General features: G+C 36.6%; 1 long non-coding RNA gene across 2 annotated transcripts in view; it reads right to left on the reverse strand.

Moving 5' to 3' along the window:
* Positions 1 to 15,122, reverse strand: part of LOC122329570 — a 30,125-nt gene extending 15,003 nt beyond the window's left edge. The window contains exons 1-3 of one of the 2 annotated variants that reach the window (XR_006247931.1): positions 14,983 to 15,122; positions 14,052 to 14,198; positions 11,699 to 11,882 (exon numbers count right to left, since the gene is read on the reverse strand). This is a non-coding gene — a long non-coding RNA (uncharacterized LOC122329570). Of the gene's footprint in view, positions 1 to 9,999; positions 11,883 to 14,051; positions 14,199 to 14,982 lie in introns of those variants that run through there. The other variant, XR_006247930.1, reaches the window with a different exon arrangement.
* Positions 15,123 to 17,589: the final 2,467 nt, after the last annotated feature.

Genomic DNA, 17,589 nt, shown 5'->3' on the forward strand with positions numbered 1-17,589 from the left:
GAAGGGGGGTTGACGAGGGGGGGGACAATTGCAGCGTCTGTGGTCAGGCGCCCTGCCAGCTCAAACCGCTATTCCCCCCCGCTCGACTGGCGGCACAAGTGCACCTTATTCAGAACCTACATATCCCTGGCTATTACAGCCTGGAACCCCGCCAAGCCAAACTTCTCAAGCATGCCAGAATCTAATGCCCTTTTTGATATGTGGCGGAAAAACCACCGAGGGCTTCTGCAGGGTCCACTAAATTCTTATCATTCGCTCTTCTTCGCGCCCCACTCGCGTACATTCATATGGAGATGTCTATACCGCTGCTATCATGAACCTTAAACATGCAGGAAGCATACATTATCAAAAACAGGCTGGAAATGGAGGGAGAAGATAGAGAAGTAGGTTGGCTTGATGAAATGGAAATGGATGAGGGACCTGATTGGCCCTCAGATAACTTCTGTCCGCTCCAGATGGAGTTCTCAGTTAGGCCCTGTCATCTCGGTCTTGTTTTGATGGAGCTGTCTAAATGAACTCATTTATTTTTTCACCTGAATGCTCTAGTCGCCACTACAAGAGCAAGACATGTGCCGAGGGGGGGGTCACAGTCAATTTGACTGCAGTCCGCTCTAATAGCCTACATAGATGAACTTAGCCGCCCTAAAAGGTGGGAGCTTCTGTACCCACACCGGGGAAAATCTGTTTGATATTCGGTTAGACCGAGCGCAGAGGGCCACAGTGTTAGCTATCATCTCCTGTGAGCATCTGATAGAGAGATCGAGGAGATGAGATGGTTATCGGACTGTTTTCTCGCCTAGAAAGCAAGGGAGAGCAAGATTATCCTAGATACTGCCTTAAACGGCAATGCGACCAAACAGCGAATTCATTTGCTAAATGCTAAAGTACATTTACTTAAAGTAATGCATGCATAATGAGGCGATGTATAAATAATGCAAACGTATAGAGATGATCACTGATCACTTAAAGCACCCGCTCTGACGACAAACATGAATTAATATACAGTTTTTGCTTAAACTGGCAGTACAGAGCGCAGAAAAGTAAAGGGATTTGTGGACATGGTTAGTTTCTTTTCATAATCTGCCTATTAGCACTAAACTGTGAAATTCACAAACCCATGACAGGGCCACTGTTACTGGCAAACTCGCAGGGCTGTGGTTCGACTTCCCTAGAGAACTCTCTCTCTCACTGTCTCTCTCCTGTCTTATAAATCCATTTGAACGTCCCCAGCCGTATTACAATGATAGAGACCGAGAGTATGCGCCGATATTGCGTTAATAGGTGTGAAATTTTTATTGCCGGAGCAGGGGACGCCGTTATTGGTGCAAACTTTCAAAGATACATGTTTGATTTTAATTCTGCACACTGTCATTCTGGATTGCGCTGCTTGTCATTTAATGGAGAGGGGATGCCAGGGCCTGTAATTGCATTTGTAAATACATGGCACAACTTTGGTAAAATTAACTGGCCTAATTTGGCCCGAGTTTCATCTCTTTGTACTATTCATAAATAGACTCAAAGAGAAGGTGAGAGACAGAAAGTGACAGGTAAAAAAAAGAAATATGTCTTTGGATCTGACACTGCACAATTAGCTAATTCATTTCAACAAAGAATCCTGACGAAAAATATTCTCCACAAAAATATTAAGAAGCATCTTTGAATTATTGGCAAGAATTTAATTTAATTTATTTATTTCTACATCAAAACTACATATAAGAATGATTTCTGAAAAAATCATGTGAAAATGAAGATGAGAGATGGCTGAGAAAAATAAGCTTTGCCATCATAATAAATAATAAATCATCATATAAATAATAAAATACATGTAATAAATTATAATAATATTTCATATTACTATTTTACAGTATATTTGATCAAATAAATGCATCCCCGGTAAACAAAAGATACTTTAAAAAAACAAAGAAAAAAAAAAAAAAAAAACGACCCTAAATTTTTTAACGATAATGTATACAGCATATAAATATAAATCACAAACTGTGACTTAAAGCAATCTTGGAAATAAACATCTGAAAATACTGCAGTATATGCTTCTTAGCGGTGCTATAAACAGTCAGTTTCAGTAATCGTAATCAAAAAAACAATATTATTGAGGTCAAATGGCCCGTACATTAAGCTTTTGGTGCTGTTTTAAATACATTCCAGATTCGGTGTGGCTGAGTGATGCTGCTGTTATTGTGAGCCTGTCAGATGGTATTTTAGCATTTTGCTTAGATATGTCATCCTCCATTACGGATCAGCTTGATTCACTGCGTACGCACACAAGCTCCCTCACTGTTGTCAAATTCTGACACCACGCACATCAGCTTGCCATTGGGAGCTTCTGACCCCATGTGACACCTTCATTTTGTCATTCTCTGGAAGAGATTACACTGACGTTGATTTTTATACTATATATGCTAATGACTGAACAATGAACACCCAATGGCACCCAACAGCTTTATATGTAATGCTCACTATACAGCAAAGGTTGAGGGGAGTGTCTGTGCTGTTTCATACCTCAAATGGAGCTTGTGACATGCTTAAATACACACATATTGTCCATATTGTCTAAGCCAAAGCTTTTGCACTCCTGAGTTTAGGTTCTGGCCCGAGGACCTTTCCTGAATCCATTCCGCACTCGGCTCTTAACTCCAAAGCATCCTGTCTCTCTTTAAACTGTCCTGTCCAATAAAGACAAATATAATATAATGATACAAATATAAATAAAAATGTTTGGGGTTCTTTTTTTTGGTCCTGTAAAAGCAAAGTGCTACAGATACATTTATTATTATAATTAATGTTATAAATGTTAAAAATGTCAATAAAGTGCTGCTTAATATTTTTGTGGAGGCTACGATACATTTTTTAAAGATTTCTTTATGGATATAAAGTACAGAAGAACAGCATTTATTTGAAATAGAAATACATAATAATATAAATGTCCTTGCTGTCACTTTTGATTAGTTCAATGCATCCTTGCTGGAAAAAACTATTAATTATTTAAAAAATAATAATTCTTCTCCCCTCCAAAAAAAAAAGGAAAAAAAAGAGGAAACAAATGGAATTAAGACATTTAAAATCCCAGTAAAAGTCATTAATTTATGTGTGTGTAGTATATATTTGTTTCAATATGTACTAGTGGAAAAAATTGTAATGCTGAATATAGTTCTCATGGTTGAAAACCTTAAAAAAAGTTAAGAGAACATTGTCTGTTTAGGTTGAATTAGCTAAAAAAAAAAACACACACACACTCACATACACAATTCATGAATCTATTTAATCAAATTGTATTCCTGAACTAAAATATACTATTAGAACACATTTGTCAGTTCATTTCTCTTGGCTAGATAGAAACTGCCCTGCATGACTTGAATTTGCTTTTTAAAATCTGTACTTTAGCACATCCCAGCCACACATGCATGAATATGTCCCCTCAGTTCCCCTCCTTTAGCAAAGCAATTAGAAGACAGTCAGCGCATGGACTCAAGGCTAGATTAATTTCTCCACACTGATAACAAAACACCCCTGTCCTAAGATGTCATTAGCTAAAAAATTGAATTATATGATTTTTCTAATATGGAGAATGAAGTGCTCACTGATCTTCATTCGTCAGGTTCCATCTCCAATGAGTGGGCTCGGGGGAGATTTCCTCATTCAGTGGGAATCTTTCAAGGTTGAATAAAAGAAATGGTGGTGGGTCCCTGAGAGAGGGAAGTGATCATCATTTTCACCTTCAACTTCTCTTTGATGTGGCAGAGTCAATTTTTAATCAGCTACCATCGGGCCTGGCTTCATTTCTCCTTACAAAGTCCTATTACTCCCCACTTTCTGGGAGGAGGTGATAAGGACAATGCTCTCCTCTCTCCCTCCGTAGAGCCTCACGTATGATGAGTCCCTTTGGAGAGGCTTGATAAAAAAGAGAGGACTGAGCCAGGAAGGATAAAGGTCACCTCTCTTTCAGGATTAACCCTTTGCGTCCCACTCCGGGTAACAGGGGCGAAGAGGATCTTGTAGGAACCTTGGGGATTCAGGGGTTAAAATGCTCTCAATGGGCCACACCTAACATCAGAGTCCGTTTTCTTTTCCCTTAAATGTAGACGCTGATTTCTAGACATCATTTAAATGAGCTTGATCACACAGAGCGCTTGGGATCAACTGTGTGAGGGAAGGTGAAGGAGCCCACCTATCCCCTGCCCCCAAAGGGCAACCGTGACCTAGGCTGGGTCGTTAAATGGTTTTACATTTCTCCCCTTCCTCTCTTCACTAATCAGGACTGGTTAGGCTTCCACGTGCATGATTCTTTGTCTGGAAATGAGCACAGACCATGACCCTGCATACAAGTTCACATTCAGATACCATAAAGCTGCAGTTGGTAATCAGCACAGAGTGGCCCAATCTAAGCTCAGCGTGGCCCAGACAGACATCTCTCAACCCTCATTTACAGTCCAATCAGGTGCATATGCCCTGCATCTGTCTGCCTTTTCTCCTTTCAATCTTAAAAAGCCAATTTAACGAGTGCTGCTCAGGTTCTACTCGCCAATACCTATAATGTTCCTTTAACAGACAAGTTTATTTTTAACATCCATTATCATTTCCTAGAGATTTAACAAACTAAATTACATTTAATGAAAGCATTATGCACTTAAATACAGTAACAAGATCAGGATAGCGGCATTCCGCCACCAGTAGTTTGACTATAATTGTTATAAAAGGTTCCCAAATTAGAAATATGGTAATTTTTAAAATGCATGTATCTGCTAAAAGTGAATTTTGCCATCAAAACGACAATTTTCATTTCATGGGAACTTTTAATAGTTCTAAAAGTTAACGCAAACATAAAACATTGTCATTAACTGAAATGAAAATGACCAGTAATTTGTGACCATTATTTTATTGACTTGTATCGCATTGTTCAAAATTGGATTGCACTGCATCGTAATACAAGTCAATAGTATCGCATTGGTGGCTGAAAATAGTATAACTAAAATTAACAATGTTGAGTGAAAACTAAAATTAAGAGCTAATAAATAAAAACAACCTTACAGTAAACCTATTTTGAGTATGATATCACAATATTCAAAAAAATAGCAAGCCCAATGGACGGACAGACAGAGATAGGTAAAGAGATAAATTGAAAAAAGGGCAAAAATAAAATTGTGGGTGTTCTTGCATGCAAGCAGACCTTGATGAATTCTGACTACTTTATGACTGTGGAAATTTCCCTCGCACAAACATAGAGCTTGATAGTTTGATGATTCTCCTGAATGTCTGTCATTGGTAAGAGAACATTCGGTTACTTTGCTGAAACAGAGCAGAAATTTAGGGCCAAGCTGGTGTGCACATCATCCATATGCCTCGTCTTAACGTCATTTGAAACAGCCGAGTTCAAGGTGAGAAAATGAACACATGTGTAATGCATTTGCGTGCGCGTATGGCATGAAGGGCCCGGAGTTATTTTCATTTCCAATGCTGAAATAAAATAATGCACCATAATCTCATGGGTAATTGTCAACATCCCTGGCTGGAGAGGGCTCCCACAGTTTGCGTTGAGAGGAAAAAAAGCTAATTTTGGGAGGGACGAAAGTACTGCATGGCAATATTTTCACGGTACCATCATTTTCCAGAGGACCACACACACTACGACCACATCTTCATTAACTCAAATTATAGCAGGAAGTCAGGGAGGAGACGATACTGGTCTCATTTTTTTTCTTTTAATAAAAAGCGCTCGCTATGTTGAAAATAAGAACTTATGTTTGAGAGGGGTTTTTTGAGGCGGGAAGGGGGCAAAATTAATCCCCCTTCTAGGCTAAAATGAGTTAAAAACACATCAAAAGCCAGCTTAACCTTAGAAACCCTCATCGGGTTTTAAACAACAACAAATGATGATTCCACACCATTGTTTCCAAGAGACTCTTTCTTCCCGGTACTTTTGGCTTTGGCTTGGAATCTTAAAAGCCTGTGGTTTTATTTTTAATGACTATGCCATGGATGTGAGGCTAAGATGTGTGTGCATGCATTAAAAAGGAGTATTTTTAACTGTGACATTGCAAATGACTAATACCACTAACAAGCCATGTCTTCCCTCATTAAAATGTATAATCCTTGGGTTAAGAAAAAAAAAATCAGTTGGTTAATGTTGCTTCGCCTCTTGCGGATGAGAATGAATGCCACACTAAGAGTCCTGCATCTCCAAACAGTCCCTCATTAACACAGTGAAACGGCTTCTTTTCTTCACAGAAGGGCCATTTCAAAGAGCATTCTTAAAGGTCTATTTGTTTAGCCAACAGAGCCTGGTCCTTTTCAGATTTTTTCTTCTATTATTTATTCCATGGCATTCACCAACATTCAAGACACATTTTTACTTAAGGGTGTCTATATGCGCGTTTGTGTGAGTGACAAAAAAAAAGAGAAAATATGGATTGTGAAGTACAGGAGTTCATTGGATGATCAAAAAGAAGAGCAATCAGCTGTTTTCATGAGATGCAGAAATGTATAAATCACAAGCATCAGCATGTTTGATTTTATGCCTGCTGTAAATACAGCAAGATTTTTTAAAAAACCACAAGCTGTTTATTTTTAGTGGTGCTTATCATTACAGTTGCTCCTTCTTAGAGTTATGGACTCTAACTGTAAACTTCCTAGCATTATGATAGTGTTTCTGAAGGAAACATACCATATCAAATGTGTTTTAAGATTTCACACATTATTAAAAGCAAGTTAAAAAAGGGCATCATGTTCATTATATAACATCATTTTGTTTAAACAAAGACACAAAAAAGTCTTGTCAAGTAATACACACTTCTCAGAGAGTGCTTGTCATAATCGTAAATGATTATATCAATGGTAATCAACTGCTGTCGTTTTCATTAAAGGAAAAGGTGCTCTTCGCAAATAAATAAAATTGGTCAGCCATGGTGGTAACAAACTGGCCCAAAATAACAATGTATTATTAACATGCACACTGCAGGCAAAGGGTGAATCATCCCTTTGCTTATTTATGAGGAGAATCACTAGGCACAGATGAGAGCTCATTTTCTCAAATATATGGCCTCAGACCAGGGCTGCATTGCAAAAATATACACCTTACCTACTTAACTAACAAAACTTCGACATAACGAACAAAACAATCCATGGCACATGTGTACATATTTTACAACTACAGATACAGAACACTGTCAATAAATGGGAGGGGTCTTTGCATTTGCAATCAGCAACCTGCATTTTCTATACAGCTTCTCTTACCATACTTTGAACATAATTCATAATTTATTTTATTTTTTATTTTTGATCTTACAATGTTCAGCCAATTGTTATAACCAGACCTTTCGAAAAAAAATAAACGTCTCTCTGGTGACATATGCTAGACTTGTCTCTTAAAATTCAATAAACAAACTTTTTTTCTGGTGATGATACACTTGGATGACAAAATTACAATTAACTGCTCCCACTGTCTTGACAAGTAGCCTGGTAAATGTGAAAAATCTTCTTTGTAAACCTGAAAAATTCACGCATTAAAAATTATTGTCAAATTCCAAAGCAAACTACTGTTTTTCAGCTAACCCAATGAGAAGTCTAATCCCGTCCAGCTGTGAATATCTTAAGTTCTATTTTATCCCATCCATTCTCCTCATGTGTCTTTGACTAACCTGAGCCACAGTTCACAAATTAATCTTCCACATACTGCACCTTTTTATACGGACAGCAGACCAATAATGAAATTAAAAGTGTGCCATATCAAGGAAACATCTAAGAGCTGCCTTTTTAATATAATTGTCAGGTGAGATACATATCTCAGATTTATGGGCTTATCATGAGGTGCCACTTCTAGAAACTCACGTGAGGTTTATTAGAAAAAGGTTTTCATGCATGAAAATTATTTTAAAAAAATGTCTGTGTAATAAAAATGGATTTGTACAGACATTGGGTGATAAGAATTGTAACTCAGTTGTTAAGAAAAGTAATCTAATCCAAAAAGGGATTTTAAGCATGAGCATCCTTTAAATCAATAACAACTGGAAAAGTCTTGCGGCCTTTAAATATTGTTGTCGTGAATGAGGGGCCTTGGAGTCAAAGGGGTTAATAACCACTGCTTTAAGAGGCCATTTTTTCTACTGTATAAATCGTCTCCACATCCTTTTTCTTTTCCTTCTTAATTCCCATTCCTTTTTCTTTCTCCTTTCCTATTGCTACAGCAATATTGAATCAATTTCTCGAGGCTGTGAATATGTAAAGGTCATAAGGGTGCTCTTAAAGGTACAGTATATCTGAATCAGGTTCTAAATCATTTGGGTCACTTCCTAGACAGGTCACATCACACTGTGCATATTGGAAAGCTTTCTCACAGGTGTGTCAACAGCTCGTTTCTGCTTCCAGGAGGCAGCGTTCGTGATGAGGTGCAACGTTTCTCTCTCTTCTTCTACGTGGTGGCAGGTCAGAGCTGAGTGTAACTGGGGTGGGTGTGAAGGCTCATGGGAAAGGAGAATGAAGGGTGAGATAGAGCGCTGTGCACTGCCTGCTAACAGCTGCCGTTCCAGCTGTGTTGTAGACTTCTCTCCTTCTCCAGCTTCCTGTTCTTCTGGTTCCTTCTGCTGCACAGCTGCACGGACACGCACCGGCTCCTCGTTACCTACACTGTTTATGGAATTATAACACATTTGGTCTAATTAAGCACAGTGTGTGTTTATGCATGTCAGAATCCACTGAAGGGAACAAGGCGATATTTATACAAGCCTCGGCCCGCCTGGAGCACAGCAGCTCGCCTGTGAATATTTGGGGGCACGTGTTGATCGTGTTCCACAAAATTGCATGGGCCGCTTAATGAAAATTGCAACACTGTTGCTTCGCTTCATGGGGTTGTTGATCAACCTCCGACAGAACTTGCCATTCATAGCTAGACAGAGCGCTCGAAGGGAGCAACGCTTCCAAACATGTCAGAGTAAACATGCATGACATTTAGGAGCCATTAATCGGCCGCCATTATGCCACAGGAACATTTCTCACGCCTGGTTTCACGCATAAGGCTTTGAAAATGCAAATGGGATATATAATCTGTTTTCTTGGTCGTGTTTTGTTTGGTAGGAATGCATAGACATGATATAATGGTGCAATTTTCACATGAAAATGACCAATTTAAGAGATTAGAGCTGTTAATTTACAGCCGATTTCTAGCGTGAAGCATGAAACTAAACAAATAATAGCCTCCAAACGTGATTAGACAATCACTTCATAGAAAACACTGACACGTCTTTGATATGGCACTCTGAGTGGCAATAAACCATCCTGGTAGAACAAGTTATAATGCATGTGACAACAATACAGAGCAGAGCCACTGAACTCAAGAGACTATGTACTAAATAAATGAATTTGAAATATTTCTTATTTTTATATAATACTTAGAATATAAATTTGTGAGCTTGAATGCCAATTAAAAGAGTGTTCTTGGTTTAATACAAGTTATATTGACTGTATGCTATATGGACAGCATTTATAGTATCACATCATCACTTACTAAAAGTTTACTTTTAATTTAACAAAAATTCTAATCAGAGACTAAACACTATAACGTTTTTTATTAAGACAATATTTGATGAAAATACAGTAAAAATACAGTAAAAATTACTAATTTCTTGCTTTTCTTTACTCTTTACATACTCTGTGTGTGTGTGTGTGTGTGTATATATATATATATATATATATATATATATATATATATATATATATATATATATGAAGAGTTTATTTGCAAAAACAGATCACTTTTTAAAAAATGTTTTTTTAATCATGTTTGTGTTTTATTCTATTAGTTAGCTGTTAGGTTTTTTTTTTACTTAATTAATCAAAAGAACACAACTGCAGGTTGATTGGAATGAACTGGAAGGCAGAATAAAAAAAAAATTGATTATAAAAGATTTTTGATTAACATTCTTTCTGACCCCAAAATTTTAAATAAGAGTCTATATCCAATATTTCAATATTTATTCTGGTGTACTAAAATCATAACACTGACAAATGTGAGTTATGCATGAATAAACGCTATTATAATAAAGTCAAGGGCTTCAACAAAAACATTGCTGAAATGTGCAGAAATATATTTAAAAATATATATATAAACATTGGCAGCAGCAACAAAATACATTTTAATAAATTAAATATTTGCTAGATAACCTTGCACAAAGCTCATTCGGATTATGTTGATTCTGGAACCTTGCAATAATATCTACACATGTCCAGTTTTAGCATTTCTATAAATTATTCTTTAGGCATGATTAGAGGAGATAGGTGCATCAAGGCATAATGAGACGTATGCAGTCCTCTTCTAATCAAAGATCTGAGACAATAATCTGTTGGTAGTGCAGGTGCATTTTTCTCACTCTGCGATTATACCCATCGAATTACGGCCTCTCATCACAAACTTCATTTGCACTCCAGAGGTTATCCATCTAATCAAATGGCCTGGGAATGCTGTGATTACAAGCCTATTTAACAGTAATCAATAGAGCGGCCACCAGTGAATGGTAGATGGTTTGTGAAGCATAATCATACGCAGGTCTCATCTGCATAACTCCTCTCAGTCTGGACAAGGTTTGATCGGCTCCTACTTTTTATGACATGCTAAACAACTGATTATACTCAGCGCTTTCTCCCACAAGGCATGTTAATTAATTACCCCATGACCCTTCTAAAGTAATTTCTAATTAACTTTGCATTCAAGAGTTCAAGTGAATGTTTCTCAGCTTCTCGTAATTATACAACAGCTAATGACATTCTCAAATATTAACCCAGCTCTATAAAGAGGCACAGGTCTTTCCCCCGACTAACTAACCTTGTTAGGTGTCATTTTCCACATCAAGGTGGAAATAAGCAATGAGAGGAGACAGATCGGCCTCGTGTACCACAGGGAACGTCTTACATCTGTATGACACCAGCCACTCACAAAGAAACAGGCTAATTCTCATTTCCTTGTTAAGGTAGAGGAAGAAAAAAAATCAAGGTGACATCCAATTACCTGTGGATTTTTGACAGGCTGCGTTCAATTAAAAGTTGCGAGTTAACAAGATATAGATTTGTATGAACTTTGGTTCGCAGGAAGCTTTTCGGTGTCGGCGCCGTCATTGAATATACACTATAATTTAATTCCAGGCCTAATCACTGAAGTATAAACAAGGAAAAAAACACTGATGGATCTTAGGCAGTCAACAGTATGATGTTTTTGCTCGTAACTGCATTCAATCTAGCTCATTTCATTCATAAAAGGACGTGAATTATGGGCTGTTATGAATAGAGAGTGCAGAAATTAGAAATCAAATCCTGTCTGACTTTATTCTTGCCCTGCAATCTATGCAGATTAGACAGGGGCAATTTAGTCGCAGCTGCCATGCTCATTTTCCTGCCATTACACTGGAATGAAGTAAGACATTCCATTATTATTTAGAGCAGGAACGACGGCTAGGGGAAGTTGCTGAAAATTGCAGAGATTTTTTTTTTTTCTTGGACTGACTTAGTGCGGCCATTACTTCAAACATCTTAGTTTGAATCAATATCAGTAATGATTCATTCTTTTGATTAAGAGGCAACTCCATCTGTAGGTGTCAGGTAATTACCGCGATGACCTGTAATGAGAATATTTCACAAGACTCCTACTTCCACTTTCCCTTTCTGCCTCTATCTACTCTCTCTCTCCGGCTGCTGTAATTACCTCCTGTTCTGTTGAGAGCTGTCCACAGTTATCAGTCACTGACACTGGACTCAGGGTAGGCTGCAGTGGGGAGGGATGAAGGGTCCTACGGTACCAGATTCACCTGAGCACTTCACAAACCTCATTAGACACATCAACTGATGCTGAGACTGTAGATCACAACAACCAGGAGGATGTTGCAGCCCTTAGAGAGAAGGGAAAGAATCAGGTGATTCCTTACAACAACTTCCAATAAAGAAAACCAAACTTAGACCTCTTGAACTGAACCAAGTCATAAAGAACCCAGGTTTTTTTTCACATGCACAATATTCCTTATCTTATAAAATGGAATTATTTATTCATTCATTTGTTCCTTTGTCCGTTAATTCATATTATTATTATTATTATTATATTATTATTATTATTATTATTATTACTGTTATTATTATAATTACACAATGGATCCGAGTTAACTTGGAATGTTCATATATAGTAATGTTTTTTTTAATAATGTATTTACAACAGTGACATAATAACTGTATGTATATATATATGTATGTTATTGTTATAAGAGGGGTCTGAGTTCAGTTGGAACTTTCATATAATAAATACGTTTTATTTCTGATGCATAAACCTATGAAATAAACCAGGTGTGGGGGAAATGTATATGTAACACTACTCAGACATAAATTTTACTTTTAACACTAGAACTACCAAGTTTTACAAGTACAACCAACATAGCTATAATACCCTGACTTTTCCTAAATGTGTGTCTATTTTATGCTAACGCTGTTATTTTATTAAAATTACAAAACGCAAGAGTTCAGAGAATTTCTACCTTGAATGGCAATAGAGGTCAAATTGACTGTTTGCATTAGTCAACATATAATTACAGTTTTTGCATCTTTTTCCCACGGTTAAAGATATCTGTAACTGTTGCCTAGCAACTTTTGTTCTAGTTGTTTTTATATTCTAGTGCTAATCTGAAATTCCATTTTGCTAAAACAAAAAAAACAATTAAAAAACTAAATGGGTGGACACCTCCAATTGTGCCACGGTTGCAGGTATGGCTGGTTGCATGTTAACAAAAATAGCCTACTTCAATGCTATGCAAAATAGACATTTATATAATAGCCATCCATTTACGGATGGATTATGATTCCTCTGGTGGCCATATAATTGTTTCCGATTAGTGCGATCCAAACACTTTCAATGACTCCAAAGCGTTATGAGGTATAGTAAAAATTAAAACTGAAAAGATATATAATCATTATATATAATCATTTCTAAAATTCACAACATGTTTCATTTAGCCAAACATTCGGTGCCATTTCATTTTGAGTGAAGCATGCACATTCGGGAGCTGTCTAAACACAATTATATATAAAAAAAATATACCAAAATATATACCAAAAATATATTTTTTAGGGTGATTGTACCATAAAATATGAAGACAGCCATTCAAAACTTCATTGTAAAATCTGTAAGGAAGCGTTGAATGATATGACGGCAGTTCAGCATGAACAGTCAAAATGACTGCTAGGGCCATTCCAGCACTTACAGAATTCCGGTAGTTATGGAGTTAAAGTATTTGAATAAATAAATAAACAAATAAACAACAAACTAACAAAAAATAAATAATACAAAATAAATAAAATTGAGCATTTAATTTACCTGACAGCAATTCATGAGTATAAAAGACTAATGTGCACGGCCTCTTTAGATAAACAGCATAGTATAATTTCACAATTAAATGTTTTTTATTGCTAATGTGAGATTTAAGCGTTTTTTTCCTCCTCCTTTTGAAAATCTCAGCATGGTATGACGAACATAAACATTTTATCTCTATCAAAAGAGAAACCTAAATGGGAAATGTCACACTTTTACTTACCCCTGATAAGATCCCCTTTCTTTTTTTTTTCTTTTAAGGCCTTTGCCATTTATCTGAGGAAGTGAAACAGCTTTTAACTGTGTTTTTTTCCCCTCTCTCTTTTTTTTCAAGTGCATGTCTTTCATGGATTTGAAATCAGACAGCAGGCAGAGCATCAGAGCTTGCTGCTCTGATGGCTGGACTCACGGCGGGCCGAGTGACTTCACCTGCTAGTTAAGACAGGAACAGCTCTCATGCTGGGTCGTGTGGGCTTTGTCAGGAAGACCGAGAGAGTTTCTTTGTGAAAGAGGAGTTTCATCTACTGCCTTTAAAGGTTTTTGAACTGCAGTTTGGCATTAGGGGCGAAATGGCATTGCTAAAGTGCTCAGCTGTGCTATCAACTGTTCGCAAGGGAAATGGATTTAGTTACACGTGCACCAGAGCAACCTACACATCCCCATTACCATCATCATCATAAAGAGCTCCGAGGCCTTTGCAACATACCTGTCTGCGAACTCTAAAGGCCTTCATATTGGATTTCAGCTTTGATGGAACATCTTCAATTTGACTGAAGTTACAGGCAACCAGATTATCACGCTGACTCCCGTGCATGAGAGAGAAATAAAGCCAACGGGGCCATCGAATGCATTGCTGAGGAGGAAAACACAACTTTGTTGAGGCTTTCAAACAATAAGAATGTTTCTGATATAAATACCCTGTTTAGGAAAAGTAGACATGACAGAGGAAATACAGTTCAGTTGTTGCTGACCAACAGAAAATGGCAGAAAGTGCGAAAAAAGCTTTCTCAAATTCTGCTAATGTGGAAGAGTTCACCCAAAGATGAAAATGTTGGCAGCATTTACTCGCCTACATGTCATTCTAAACCTGTGTATTTCTTTCTTATGTTGATTATTTAATTTAATATATATATATATATATATATATATATATATATATATATATATATATATATATATATATATATATATTATAATGTAGGTATGAATACGTAACATTTACAAGCATAAAACGTACAATTTGTACACTTTTACTGATGCTGAAACGTAAAATTTAGACGTATTTCGAAGTGTAACATGTACACATCGCTACGTATTCATAGTTAAAAAGAAAAGTATTAATGTATTCTCTTTTATATAATTAAGATATTCGTATCAGTGCATTTTTATCGCCAGTAAGCGATTTAGATTTTTAGGCCCCTTAACCTACCCCCAAACTTAAACCTACCCCTTTTATAGCAAAAAAAAACATTTCTATCATTTTTATAATAAGCGACTTAGATTAGATTTAGACCCCTTAATCTAATCCCAAACCTAAACCTAAAGATATTAAACCAAAAGATATTCATGAAAACATGACAGTCCGATAAATGCAATTACAATCATTTATTTATAGCAAAAATTGTCAAAAGCAGTACCGAAAGTAATCAAAAAGACGATGATTTGCAGCCACAGTCTTCTCTGTCGGAATACAGTAGGTTTGTAGAAGGTGCAGGGCAGAATTAATGTTGTGAATCGCTGAAAACATCCAGATTATCGTTCTCATTGTTTAATAAACCTAACCAGAAACACGGCACGTCGCAATCTGTGACGAATGCTGATGGGAGCCAATGAGCGTTCGAGTATACTGCCGTAAAACCTGTCGTTTAAGGCGGCAATATTTGAATTTGTAACAAGTGTGTCAGTCAGGCGCGGGCTTCACTGTTTACGGTCACTAGTCTCGCTGCTCGGAATAGGGATGAAAATCGACGAAAAAAGGCTTGGATTTGGGTGTGTTACTCATAGTCGTGTGGATCTGGAAGATTTCATGTACAGTGCACGAATAAAATTGTTTCATTTTGTAATCATGTTGCGGTTTAGGTGTATTACACAGTTCTATTGTCGGTCAAAACCTTTTGTGGCCCATTTCACCCAAGATAGACATTAAATGACGTGTAAACGTTAAACTATTGCAGGGATGTTATTAATTTTAAGGGTTTAAAATGAAGTCTTTAACATTATAAAGGCCTAATTTTGGGCAGCAGAAATCACTCAACAGTTTATAATTTCATATTAGGTAAACAGTTTAATAACGCAGTTGCCAACAAGGTCACTGATATGACAATTAAAGACAACAAAAATAAAATGAATTCCGCAATTTCAATATTCATAATGATCCATTTTTAGGTCAATACGGTAAAATGTTGAAAATACGTAATTATTTGTACGTTTAGATGCTAAAAACACATTAGTTTTAGTGCCTGTAAAAACGAAAGTAAATGTATGTTGTATATGAACAAAATTTTTTACGTAAAATGAATATGAATTATTCACGTTGGTTTAACATAGGAAAAGACGAAGAAAACGGTTTAGAACGACATAAGGGTGAGTAAGTAATCGAAAAATGTCAATTTCGGGTGAAATATTCCTTTATGGCTAAAATAAGCCTATTGCCGAGTCTCTACGATATTCTGCTCCTTATATAGCTTTGGTCCCATATTTAAGTTTATAAGATTTTAGTTTTATTGTCTAGCTGAAAATTTGATCACTTGCAAAAGCAACGTTAAGTTATAATGTATGGTTTACCACTCAAGTGCACGTAACAAAAGAAAAAAAGGAGTTTGGGGTTTGTTTAAATCCCTAACCTTAAGTATGAGCAATAATAACAGTAATGCTCGCCTAAGCAAGCGCTGCTAATAAACATGGACGTGGAGATTTCATAAGAGGCCTAATAACACTCAAAAATGCCGGGGCTTGAGAGTCTCGAAGAATGTACTATCCATTAAAATGCTTTAAACATGACATCTCTCTGTTGTCTCTGAATCTTCTGAAAGGGGTTGGCCGTCTAATTAATCGTCTACAGCACACTGAGCATAACATAACCTTCTCTTCCAGACTTCCAAACAGCCCATTTTATGCCCAAATGATCTTGTACAGTGGAGGGCCACATTAGCATGCAACTTTTTAAATACTTTTGTGGTTTATGAACGCCATCGTAAAGCTCGGCCTACATTGCCTATTAAAGTACTTCTAATCTTAATTTCCTTGTACTGAGTAACCCAAGTCTTTCATCTTATCTTAGTAAAGAGCAATGAACAGGAAGGGGACCATCATGCTTGAGTTGCATATTCATCTCTAATGAATTCCATATCCCCCACACAAACTTTATATCCTATTAGTGATAAAAACTTATAAAAATGAGAAGGAGGAAAAGAAGAAAGCCAAGATGCAACATGCCAATTATGAAGATTTTTTTTTTTAGGAATAAGATTCTGTTTGACGAGTCATAACAGTCCTCTTTAAAAAATGTTGTTTGGTAATTTTCATCAGACTGTATCTAATCAATTGATATTAAAGAGCACGGTTTGCATGGCCATGGGAAAAAAAAAACAAGATCAACTGGAGCTTTTCTTAATAAAGATTGCAATAACACAGGCCTTGCCATGTCCCTCAGTAATGAGACCCCATTTCCTAGCACACCAATTGCATGTCTAGAGAACAAAAAAGAGAAAGAAATTAAAAGAAAAGATGGCAAAAAAAGAAGAAAAAAGGCTTGATTTTTAGACAAAAATTAGAAGACCATAACTCGATGCTGCTCCAAGCTTTCACCAGCCAAATATTTAATATCTGCAATATTTCTGCCAGACATATTTTTTAACTATATGAGGTTTCATCTAATAAAGTACTAATTGCACCTTCTCTGCTTTCTGTCTTTGGCATCCTGCAATAGGAAGGAGTTTGCGTTAATTCTGATGTATTGCAGCTGTACGTTTGAGCTGTTTTTTAGGACAGCAAAACATTTGAAGAGCCAAGTTAGTCATCATCTTCCTGGCTTTATGTGCCAACCATTAATAAACAAGCTGAGCCTGAAAGATCCCTCTGGTCTATCTTGTCAAATAGTTTTCTAATTGAAATCCGTTTTCCTTTGTGCAAAAAAAACATAAAGTACAGTACTTTATGGATGCAAAAATTAGCCACAAACAGAAAGAGACATAGGGCATCTTTGATGAGTAATTGCATACACATAAAATTTTAATACCCTGCTT

This window comes from Puntigrus tetrazona, chromosome 24 (assembly GCF_018831695.1).
Source record: "Puntigrus tetrazona isolate hp1 chromosome 24, ASM1883169v1, whole genome shotgun sequence".
In the NCBI taxonomy this organism is placed as follows: domain Eukaryota; kingdom Metazoa; phylum Chordata; class Actinopteri; order Cypriniformes; family Cyprinidae; genus Puntigrus; species Puntigrus tetrazona.